This window comes from Protopterus annectens, chromosome 10.part0 (genome assembly GCF_019279795.1).
Source record: "Protopterus annectens isolate FY-2018-M chromosome 10.part0, PAN1.0, whole genome shotgun sequence".
Lineage (NCBI taxonomy): Eukaryota > Metazoa > Chordata > Ceratodontiformes > Protopteridae > Protopterus > Protopterus annectens.
In genome coordinates this window covers 69,039,912-69,052,608 of record NC_056744.1, presented here as the reverse complement: position 1 = coordinate 69,052,608, position 12,697 = coordinate 69,039,912, and the positions used below count along the sequence as shown (strand labels likewise).

At 37.8% G+C, this 12,697-nt stretch overlaps 2 protein-coding genes across 3 annotated transcripts in view; one reads left to right on the top strand and one right to left on the bottom strand.

Moving 5' to 3' along the window:
* The window catches only part of STX8 (syntaxin 8), a 2,187,953-nt gene extending 2,175,340 nt beyond the window's left edge, over positions 1-12,613 (top strand). Inside the window, exon 9 of the transcript XR_006366610.1 lies at positions 11,770-12,613. The gene's annotated coding sequence lies outside the window, so the exon portion shown is untranslated. The remainder of the gene's footprint in view (positions 1-11,769) is intronic.
* NTN1 (netrin 1) overlaps positions 1-12,697 on the bottom strand; it is a 1,578,910-nt gene that overhangs the window by 242,413 nt on the left and 1,323,800 nt on the right. The gene's annotated exons all lie outside the window — the stretch shown is intronic.

The following is a 12,697-nucleotide window of genomic DNA, read 5'->3' as shown; positions in this document are numbered from 1 at the left end:
GGGCACTCATAGCAGTATGGGGAGAAAGGAGTATCCAAGATATCTGTAGAATAAGCATACTAGTGCCAAAGTACAAGAAGAAAGTAGACATGGACAACTGTGGGCAGTACAGAGGTATCAAACTCCTGTCATACTGCATGAGAGCTTTAGAGAGGGTGACTGATAAACAAATACACACAGTAGTAGACAGTAAGATAGAAGATGAGCAATTCAGATTCAGATAAGAATGCAACACAAGCCATCTTGATGTGAGACATATAGTTAAGAAGATGTTACATATGAAGAAAGGGTCCAACTAGGCATTACTATACTTTGTTGAAAGCATATGACAAGGTTGCAAGAAGACTGATTTGGGAAGTACTGCAGTGTACGTTATGTACAGGGATCCAATGACTCATATACGAACAGAGTTCAATCCCACAAAGGTGTTTCCAGTGGGTGTGAGTGTACATCGGGGTTCAGCTCTGATCCCAGTGCTGTTCATACTGATGATGGATTACATTAGCAAACAGGATGGAGGGGACAGATCAACAGAGTTGCTACATGCAGACACTGTGACATATCAGGTATACTCTGAGCAAGAAGTTCATCAAAAGATAGTGGTATGGAATGCAAAACTGTGGCGCATGGAATGAAACAGAGTACTGTTAAGAGAGTTGTAATGGCAGCAAACAAGGGAAATCAGAAGATGCTGACAACTGAGATAGAAGGGAAAACAGTGGAACAGATTAACAGCTTCAAGTATCTGGAAGAGATGGTTGAGGAAAAGGGAGGCGTGAATGAGGAGGTCAAAGATAGAATTAGAGGGGCTGCAGCCAGCTGCCACAGAGTGGCAGGGATACTGCATGACAGAAGAATGCCAAAGAAGCCAAAAACTAAGGTGTCCAAAACAGTGCTGAAACCAGTATTAATGTATGGTGTAGAAACATTGACAATAAAGGCAGAGCAGCTGAAGATGGTAGAGGTGATGGAGTTGAAGTGCCTCATATGGGTAGTAGGACACACACTGTGGGAAAGAGAAGGAAAAGAGGACAAGAGAGCAGAAGACAATCTGGTGAAGAAGAATTGGAACGGACAGGAAGCATACAAGGGGAAATAAGGATGTTCAGCAAAGATATGGAAAGGTTGCATGAGAGAAGACTTGTGACAGTCAGTTAGGTATGACTGTTGAAAAAAGGTAGCAGAGTGGAACTGAATCAAGAGAGAAGGTGAAAGTTTAACTCACACTCCAACCCTATGTAGAAAATTGGAAAAAGGGGGTTGATGATGGTGATGGAAATGCAAGGACGCAGTCCTTAAATTTGGGTTGGAGATATGGCTCACAAGAGATGCTAGAAGACATTTCTTTAGAGTATGGGTAGTGAACAAGAGCAGAACTTCACAGTGGGAAATGGGTGGCCTAGCTGTCATTCTTATACATAAAGAACTGTGAGACATTTTAAAATAATGACTGTAAAGACTTAGGACAATGCTTAAAATAAATAATTTAAAGATCTGAAATTAGACTCTAGAAATGCTACCATTATTCAATTATAAATGGAATTAAAAGTGAAATCTGAAGGTAATGCTACTCAATGCTAGAAGTCTAAACCTCAAAATGCACTCTCTTGAGGCACTCCGAAAATGGAGAACATCAATATCTGTGCAGTAACTGAGAACTGGTTCAAGGCTCCAGAGAGCACCCCTGCAACACCAGGTTACAACTCTTACCACACTTTTTGGTCACCAAACCAGGACCGAAACACTAAAGGTGGAGGAGTGTCCATATTCACCAAGGATATTCACAACACCAGGCTAGTTGCCCAACACAATGCATCTGAAATTCTCCAGGTGCAACTAACACTAGGTAGGACTGCAATCCAAATTGTAGCTTGCTACAGATCCCCCACCATGCCCCAAGATTCTCACTATACCTTTCTAAACATACTGGAAAATATTAAGATACAACCAAACACCTTAATACTGGGTGATTTCCACTACCCTGCTATTAACTGGGAAAACTACTCATGTACCAACACCTTTGCCCAACGGTTCTTGGAATTCATAAATTCCAGTGCCCTGGATCAACTAATCATTAGCCCCAACAGGGGCTCCAATATCCTAGATCTGGCCATTACCAACATGGGAATTCGATGCTCCACACCTATGGTCACCCCCTTGTTGGTCAGGTCTGACCATAAGCTAAACACCCTTGACATCCACATCCCACCCCCACCCCCCCAGTAAGGAAATCTCTGTACAAAACTTCTCCAAAGCCAACTTCATGCTATTCAAGTCAGAAGTGACAAACTTCATGACACCCATGCAGACGGGAACTGAAAGTTTGACTGCTGAATCCTACACTAAGGCACTGTACGAGCACATCCACACGTGCATGAATTGTGCCATCCCCAATAGAACCAAGATGCACTCCTCCAAAAAAAAAGGAAGCCAATCTGGTGGTCCCTTGCCATAAACAAACTTTACAACAAAAGGAAGTACTGTTGCAGAAAAGAGGAAAATCCCAAGATGCAGAAAACTCCCTTGCCAGCCTCAGTAAGAAGCTGAGATCCCTCATAAAATCCTCCAAAGCTAGTTACAAAAATAAAATTGCCAAAGATTCCAAAGACAACCACAAGGCATTCTATAGCTATGTCAAGAATCTAAATGGCAATGCTCAGATCTGCTCTGAGATACAACAAAATGGCATTAAATATACTGATCCCAAGGATATTGCCAATATCCTGGCAGATCAATTCAGTGCAAACTTCACCCCCTAAATGGCCCATCTCAATACCAAAAGATTGCCAAATTCTGGTAATAATGGCCACACAGGTAAAAAATGCACTCTCCAAAGCTAAGAATACAACATCCATGGGACCAGATGACATCCCAGGCTGTGTACTACATGAACTAAAAAATGAACTGGCACCTCACCTAAGTGTCATGTTTAATCATAGCCTCACCTCAGGCTTCGTGCCCACTGAGTGGCGTACAGCTACAGTTATCCCACTCCACAAGGGGGGATCCACCTTGGATCCTGGGAACTACCGCCCCATCAGTATGACGAGCCAGATCTGCACAGCCATGGAACGTATTACCATGGAACTTATAAACAAAGACATTGGCAACCTTCAAACACTGGACCCCACACAGCTTGGGTTCGTAAAGTGCCGATGTTGTCTCCTGAACCTGATTGACTTCTTCGAAGCAGTCTCCAGAGCCATGGACAAGGGTAGGGTGGTCCACATAGCCTATCTGGACCTCACCAAGGCTTTCGACACCATCCCCCACTCTGGAATCATAAATAAACTTACTAAGCTGGGTATTAATCCCTACATCACTCGATGGGTTGCCAACTGGCTTACTGACAGAACCCAAACTGTAAAAGTAGCTGACTCCAAATACAGCTCCAGACAAGTGACAAGTGGAGTACCTCAGGGTTCAGTCCTGGGACCGCTCTTGTTTGGCATCTACGTCTCTGAAGTACAGGCCAACACTTCCTCTGGCTAACAAAGTTCGCAGATGACTGCAAACTGGAAGCCATTACTGAATCCCCAAATGATGTAGATATTCTACAAAAGGGCCTTACAGAAACAGATGCTTGGTGCCAGAGCCGTGGGCTCAAGCTCCATGCCAGGAAATGTATAGTTATCCCCTCTGGGAAAAAACATGTACCTGTGAATTACCACATAAGTGGCAGTACACTAAACACCGAAAGTGTGATAAGAGACTTGTGGACACAGGTGGACAGTGGTCTCACCTTCGATAACCACATTGCCACAACAGTCAGGAAATCCTTCTATGTGGCACACCTCATCACTAAGGGCTTTTCATCCAGAAAAAAAGAGGTCATTATCCCACTGTACTCATCCTTCATTAGACCCATTATAGAATACAATGCCCCATTTGGTATGTACCTCTCAAGACATCTGCAACAACTGGAAAGGCCGCAGAAATACCTCACTAAAAGAATCACAGGCCTAAAGCAGATGCCCTATGCTGACCGTCTAAAAAAGCTCCAGCTATACTCTGTTGCATATCATCTACTCAGAGGCAATCTCTGCTTAACATACAAGGCCATGTCAAACCCAGAGCTGTTGGACATGCTATACTTAAAGAAATCCCACTCCCTCAGAGACACGTGCTCCAGGGATCTAAACCTTGTCATCACAATGAACAAAACATGCTGGAGGGATAGGTTCCTGACCCAGGGACTCCCCAGACTCTGGAACAGACTGCCCATACATGTCAAGCAGAGCGCCTCTTTAGCCATCTTTAAAAGGAATCTTGATGATTGGATGGGAGATAGGAACTTCACCCTGGGGATCACGTCAGTTACCCTGCTAGACAGGGGTCCAGGGAAGTAAATACTGTAGGAAGAAATAGCCAGGGAATTATTATGGCTAGGCTTGTATAGGCCCTAGGGCCAATAGCCTAGTACCCACCTATGAACCTATGAAATTTGTATAGTGTATTTTATTCGACCTATGACAACAATATTTCCTTTTTATTTTGTATTACGTAAAAGCTATTGTTTTGTGTCAGAAGCACACAAATTGTGAAGGATTGAGAAAAATCCAGAAACAAATTCAGGAAATATATAGAAAGCAAGGAGCTTTCAGATGGGATGCATTATGATAAATGTAGAAGCTATGCAGTGATGGGCAAGGTGTACTCCTACAAAGACTTAGTCAACCATGACAATTGCGTCTGATGTCATTTTCTTAAGCCAGTGCTTGCATATTTATTTTTTCATCATTCTCACTGATGGAATTTCTTTTACAGGTTGACTGAATATATATACAGGCTATTTTATTATTTTTCTGTTATCATGGATAGACTGTTCAGCATCTTAAATGGTTCAAAATAATTTAAGTAATATTAATTCCATGGCACTAGCACATTAGCATGAAAATCTCAACATACAGAGCTGTTTGTGATAACAGAAAGCTTTACACGATCAATTTGGTTCACACTAACTCCTAATATTATAACTGCATCACCAATGAACTTTTTCTCTGAAATACAGGCAACATCTGCTGGTATATTTCAAATACTACACTTTTTGTTTCACATGTACACTGCTCCAAACTTTCATGTACAGAGTAACACCGAAGTAAATTGCCTAGCACTGACAAGTCATTATTTCTTTAATATAAAAGATATTTGGCTACAACGTGTAAAGTGGTTTCTTGACAATATGTGACATCACCATTGCAGTGCAAAATCACTGAATGCTATCAAAGAAACATTGAATATCTCATAAAAATGATGTGAATTCAGTCAAAGAACAGGCCCTGACCCAACAATAGTAATACAGTTTTCATATAGTACCCAAGTAACTAAGAAAGGGTTTGCACCAAACTTAGAATTCAAATACTTAATAAAGTAAACCACATGCTTGACAGTGGCACTATCAAGCATCATGCAATTAACCTCCATTTTGAAATGGACATGTGCTAGCCAATGAAGTACATACCATTCCTTCCTTCCTTGGGGCTGGTGATGAGATGAGAAACATGAGTGAAGATTCAGTATCACCCGCAACATGCTAGGGCATCCACACAATGAAACATTAAGGTCACCTTTGCAGAGTGCAGAGTGAAGTACACATGTTGCCAGGTTTACTGATACACACACATATAGATAGGTAGATATGGATAGATAGATAGATAGATAGATAGATAGATAGATAGATAGATAGATAGATAGATAGATAGATACAGGTATATATATATATATATATATATATATATATATATATATATATATATATATATATATATATATATATATATATATATATAAATATATATATACACACACACACACACACACACACAGAGTATAGAGTTGAGAACTAATTAATTGTATAGTCTGACCATCCAAACCTTAACTACAGGTCAGAGAACCAGTACCTTGTTTGCAGCATAATATGCCTCCAGTCTTATGGGTAGGCCTGAAACAGAATCAGAAAAAGATACAAATGAAAAAAACAAAGGAATCTAAAGCCAGGCTTTCCCTCTGACGATGAGTAGTTTATATGGCCACATAGTGAATTTAGTCTAGAAATGACTGACAATGGCTTTCAGTTAAATGCTCACAGGTCTGTCATTTAAAATAATTAGTCTGTTTGATACCATTCTTTGTCTATGTATGAAGCTTGTAATGCTATCAAATGCTTGCATTCTGCTATTATATGTTTCCATTCCTCTCACGCATTGTAAATCAGGGCATAACCAAATTAGTGCTCATTTAATTATGGCACCATATGTCAGAAAATTACATCTGTGTAGGCTCTTTCAGCTTCAGAGTCGATAACAATGGTCTAAGAAGGCTCACGCATAAAAGTGTTTTTTATTATAAAGGATGCAGTATGCATCAGGGGAAAGGGTTTTTAAAAACACACATTGTAGACTGAATTTAATTACAGTGTGAGACATCCCTCCAAAACATGACCTTGACTGCATCTTACTATCTTCCCATGGCCTGGGCTTTGGGACATTGTTATGGAAACAAGAAGGGATGCAGATGTTTTACAAGGAGTAAAATTTATCTCATCATTTCTGATGATAAGGAAATATACTCTAATATAAGAGATGGTCAAAGAGGAAAATAGATTAACTGAGGACTAATTAGCAAAACCAGTATAAAGTGATTTTTCTACAGAAAATGTGATATTAATGACATAAAACAAAGAACATTTGAAAAACAAAAACCAACAGTGTTTCTCATTAGAATCTTTTCAATATTTGCTGTTAACCAAATCCGCCTTAGTATTCATATAAATACAGTACAGATTTTATTGTTTGACATAAAATAACATAAAGTGGGAGTTATTTCAAAGATCAGTAGCAGGTATTCATTTTCTGGATGCAATTTCTCTGCAGTTTGTGTCAGAGAAAAGTGACTATATATGAAAATACTTTTATTGTATATGTTCTGAGAAGGCAGGAAGTCAGCAATGTCCCTCAACCAATAGTATTGCTGCCTTATAGCACTTGGTTCCCCAATTCAGTTCTCAGCTGAGGTGCTTTCTGTGTGGAGTCTGCAGGTCCACTCTGTGTCGACATGGGGTTTGCTTTTGATTTCACCCACCTATATTCCAAAGATGTATCTCATGTGTATTGATGTTCTGCCAAATAGTCTGTAGATATGTGTGTACTGTATAAGTTGACACATTGTTCAGGATTAGTTCCTATGCCTTGTGCTGAGTTTTCCAATACTAAACATGTCAATTAACTGCTTAGTTTTTCTGACAGCAAACTTATCTATACAACTTACAGTTTTCTGTACCTAGTTTACTTTTTGTTTCCTTCATTGTTTGGTTTCGTGACTACTCAGGCTTCCTTGTTCAAGACATGCATGCTCGAAATGTATTTTTGTTATGGACTCTGAGGCTGCAGCATTGCAGTGAGAGTGAGACGGTTTGTTTTTGTTTTTTTATAAAGACAGGTCTTTCTCTGTACTGCAGTGACCATGGAATGAGACTATGAAAGTAACATGTATGAGATGCAGGGCAAAGGTCTTCCCATGGGGAATGAAGTAAGATTTGCTTCACTCCAACAACACTTTTTTTTTTCTTTTGCTGGTCGTAGTTGAAGGAAAGCATTTCACCGCAAATATATGTTCGTATGTCGTGTACTAGAATTATTAGGTTTCTGCAGTTGCAGTAATGTAATATAGTATCGAGCTGGGAAGTTCTGAGTTGACACAGAAGTCCCATGTATTTTCTTTGATCTTGTTTACAATGCCATAGTCTCCTTATAGTGGATCATGGATTCAGTTATTTGTTGTTTCTTGTGTGTGTGTGTGTGTGTGTGTGTGTGTGTGTGTGTGTGTGTGTGTGTGTGTGGGGGGGGCATAATGAAGCAGCACATTTCAATAGTTGCTGTTTCATTGTCAGTTCAATACTTAGATTTTGCTTTTCCATTTTTCAATCACCAACATATCAGATTTTGTCATGGAGTCTAATTCTTAAATTTAAAAATGTATATCAACCCACTCCCCTGATCAATTAAGATAAACACATGCATAAATAAAGTTTACTTTTTAAATATGAATTATGCTTTTCTTTTGTTCTCGCAGCATTTTCCATTTACTTTCTGACCTGAAATGAGTTAAGGTGGCACAACCCCTACTTTCTCACACAATTACACTGTTTTACCAACAAGTGATTCACATTTTCCAGCCAAACACCCACCCACCTTATCTTTATTACTGCCACCAGCACCTACATACTTCACCTCCCATAGTAACCTAATGCACAAGCACTGACCGGCTTATACATAGGATTTGCAAATTTTCATGGAGCCGTTCAGCTTTTATGATAATCTGTAGTTAAAGCCTGATGTTAAAACACATTTGGCTTTGGCAACATGCATGAAGGTTTTGATTTTATGGCTCACAGATATTTATTCCCCTCATCCCACGTGCTTGACTATATAATCTTTGAAGTCCTACTGATTAAGTACTTCTTCACTGTTTACTCTGAGACACACTTCACATCCCTGATAGATCTTTTCTTTTAAGGGAGAATTCACATTTCACTGATCGTGCTTATTATTGGAAGAGTTTAACATAATAATAGAGCTAGCTGGTGAGAATTATTATTTTTGAAACTAGCCCTAAAGCTGCTCCTGCATGTTGATTGTGTACTGTACACAAATGCCAGTCTCACTGGCTGCCCATACCTTCAAAGTTTCTGTATTCCTGCTCAGCTACTATTTTGCGCAATCATATTTTCTGCCTTTTGCTCACCCCAAAAAGATGCTCAAGCAGTGGAAAACTTCATTTCTCAGTTGACCATCAGCTGGTCAACTGTCCCATTTAATTAATCAGATGTTGCGTCAGCCATTCAAACAATGCACATCTGCATCATAATTAGGACCATAATGCCGAGGAACATGACAATCTCTGTTTTCCAAATGAAATCACAGATTGTGGGAATTCTAGGTATGTGCTGAGAGTGATTGTTTTGTTTTTGGAGATTTTCCCCATCTTTGAATTGGTGCAATCATAGTCGGTGACCCTAATGTAAAAAAACACTTGTAGTTTCATTTTTTGCCCTTTTGAATTTCAGGCAATACTTTTCAGCGTGTTGGTTCCTCAGCATCCTGATATTTGGGGTTCCACAGTAGATTCTACAATGTTAGATTTTACTTCTACAGTTTAGAGTCAGTACTACAACAACCAGCAAAAAAGTATTTCCAGGATAATTGATAACGCTGTTTTTAAAGAGTAGCAGGAAATGGTGGTATTTTAGCTACCTAAAGAACAGTAACAGAAAAGCATGCAGTAACTTATGTTCTTCTGTGTATGTTCCGCCCATCTGCTTTCAAAATGTTATTACAGTTTACAAAGGATTTATACGAACTTATACAAAATGGTTCAGAAAGAAATTGCTACAGGACAGCAAAGCACAATGTCTTTTTCTGTTTTTTTTTAAACAGTGTTTTTGTTTCTGGAAGAATCTTTTCAAAAGGTGGGTTAAGTGCTTTTCCTAAAATTATGTTTGTTGCAGTCCTTCTCTATGGTTTTCATTTAAAATATTATCAAGGATAGATTGATATTTGAAAAGGAGCTTGCTTATAAAATTGAGCGAGACAGAGAAAATGCTACATGATGGACAAGTCAACAGGCCTATGCTTATGTGAGTGGAAGTTGGATTAGCTACTGTGGGTACCACTGGCTGTAAAAAGATGAGAAGATTATTTGCTTCATACTACAGCAGTTATGTAAAGCACTGACTCTAGATCCTGTAAAATATATTCATTTTAGTACTATAATAAAAAAGGAAAAATATGTTCAACAGCTTGACTATGATTGACAGAATATATACATTATGTGTGTGCGTGTGTGTTTGTGTCTATATATCTATAGCTATATATAGATAGATTATATAATACTTAGGTATGTTTCTATATACATATATTATATATATATATATATATATATATATATATATATATATATATATATATATATATATATATATATATATATGCATAAACAGCTAAAAACAAATAAAGCAGAGTCGAAACTGAACGATACTCGTTTATTGTATAAAGATGTTAGCACTTTCGGGTGAAACCCTTCTTCAGACAAAACTCACATTCATTAAAACATCTTTAAATACAATAAAAAATCAATCAATTAAAATAAAACAACCAATCACTTCTTGCATTTAACCCGCCTTCTTTTTAAGGCCGGTTTTAAAGGGACAGAATTATTTAACCCTGGTAGGCTATCTGCTGCCAGTTATATAATCCATTTAAGCTCTTCAGATTCTGTGTTATCAATGATATCACCCCCTCTTTTCCCCACACTAACAATTTGCAACACCATGAAAGAAAAGACATGCTCTGGAAAAATTAAAACATGCTGATATAAAGCATTACTTTCATCTTTCTGCCTAATAGATGACAAATGATTTAATATTCTTGTCTTTAACCTACAGTTAGTTTTGCCGACATAGAAACTAGGGCAGGGCCTACATTACGCCAAATAAATCACATTCTCTGTGTGACAATCAGCATAAAAATCGAAAACATATTTCCTATTGGTGATAGGATGTATAAAATAATTAAGGCCATTCACAAAGGCACATGCCTTACAATGTCTACATGGGAGGGTTCCTACCCTACCAGAAACAGTAAACTTGCTCAGTTTATACTTTTTATTTCTCAGACCAGGTACTTGGCATAGCATATCCTTTAAATTACTATTATGTCTGAAGGTAAACCTAGGTATAACATCTAGTTTATCCTACAGACACTCATCAGTTCTGAGAATTTTCCAATTTTGCTTAATAATATTGCAAATCCCTTGTATATTGTTTCTGTAAAGCAACACTATTCTAGGCTTATACACACACACACACACACACACACACACACACACACACACACACACACACACACACACACACACATTTATAATCAAACAAATCCAGCCCTTAAAATAATGTAATAAATGGAGTTTATTAAGTCATTGGTTTCTAAAACTCATAAATTGGTTTCACAAATCAAGCTTCGTCAGTAGTGTGTGCACGTCTGTGTGTGCGTGTGGGGGGGGGTGCATTCAATTTCACTGAGCTATGGTTTAGCAAAATCACTGCTCACAGCTCATAAAAAATAAACATTGAGTTCTAATGTGATAGTGGACAATCCAGGGCTTATCCCCCTTTTGATCTCATGTTAAAACCCACTTTAGGAGCAGAGAAGAAAGGGAAAAAACTTTTACCCCTCCAGGATCATGTTAAAGCCCATGTTTTTACTTTTACTTGGTTAAGATTTGATGCTTTATGTTCACTGAGTAGTGCTTTGGTGATTTGATTTCTTTATATGTATCCATATGACTATATCTATATCTATATCTATGCCTAACTGCCTATATTAATATTATATATATATATATATATATATATATATATATATATATATATGTGTGTGTGTGTGTATGTGTGTGTGTGTGTGTGTGTGAGCTTGTGTGTGTGTGAATGTGGTGTATATTTACATATATATATATATATATATATATATATATATATATATATATATATATAAATAGATACATGTATATAGATATATAGTTATGATTGTGCATGTTGGGTTGCAATGGGGTAATCCCCTTCAAAAAATACTTATACATTTAGTAATGAGCTTGTTTCAGTTAATTTTTAATTTGTTGACATTTAGCCTGCTGGATATATTTTTTTAGTTGTTTAACCAATTGAATGTTAACTAATTGTATATATACATTTGTAATTTTATTCTTTTTCCTCAGGTTTCACTGCATCGCTTCACAGCCTTTTGATCTCGATCCAGCAAATCATAGAATCAAAGACATGGGTCTTAACATGCAGTGAAAGCATGTCCAGCTTACCACTCTGCAATGTCAAATAATCATTAACTAGGAATCCGCAAACTGCACACTTCTTTATCTGTCTATCTATCTGACTATATGCATATGAGCATGAGTATGTGTGGCACAGAGACTACTGAGACTGGGAAGCGCACACCTTATTGTGATGTCATATCTACTATTTCTCCTTTTCGAGTTGCCTTTACCAGATGATGTGTCATACATGGTAAGTACAGAGTTTCTAAGTCAGAAGCAGGCAGGAAATCTAGAGAGAGAAAGAGAGAGAGACAACTGTCCATCACAAGCAATAAGAAGTAGCTCCCTCTAAGAGGATATGATAGGCAGTACCTCTTAAGGGAGTCAGATTCCTGAGATTTGGATCTAGGAAGAGCTCTGAAGAGAACTCTCAAGAGCTACATGTGAAAGAGGAAGTCAGTCTGAATGGTGTCCTGAAACCTGAATAAAGGAAAGGAGCTGTTGTCCTTCAAAGGATAAACTAATGGAATTAACCTTGTTTATATCATAAAGGAAGTGAAAAGCTTGGTACGTACAAATACCATGCATACATACATAAATACATATACACGTACATATAAATAAATAAACACTACTTATTTTATAAGCTAACTGTGGGAAAAAAAATGTGCAATCTGTAGAAAGAACACTGAAAGTGTGTTGACTGAAAAGGGGGCACATCGAACTGAATCTTGGAAAGAATTTATGAATCTATGTGCACTGTTGTAAACATACTGGATTTTGTGGACTTACATTTTCCAGACCATTTAGTAAAAAAGAATTTGTAGAAACAGAACACAATCATGACTGAATTCCTTTCTTTTATTCCACATAA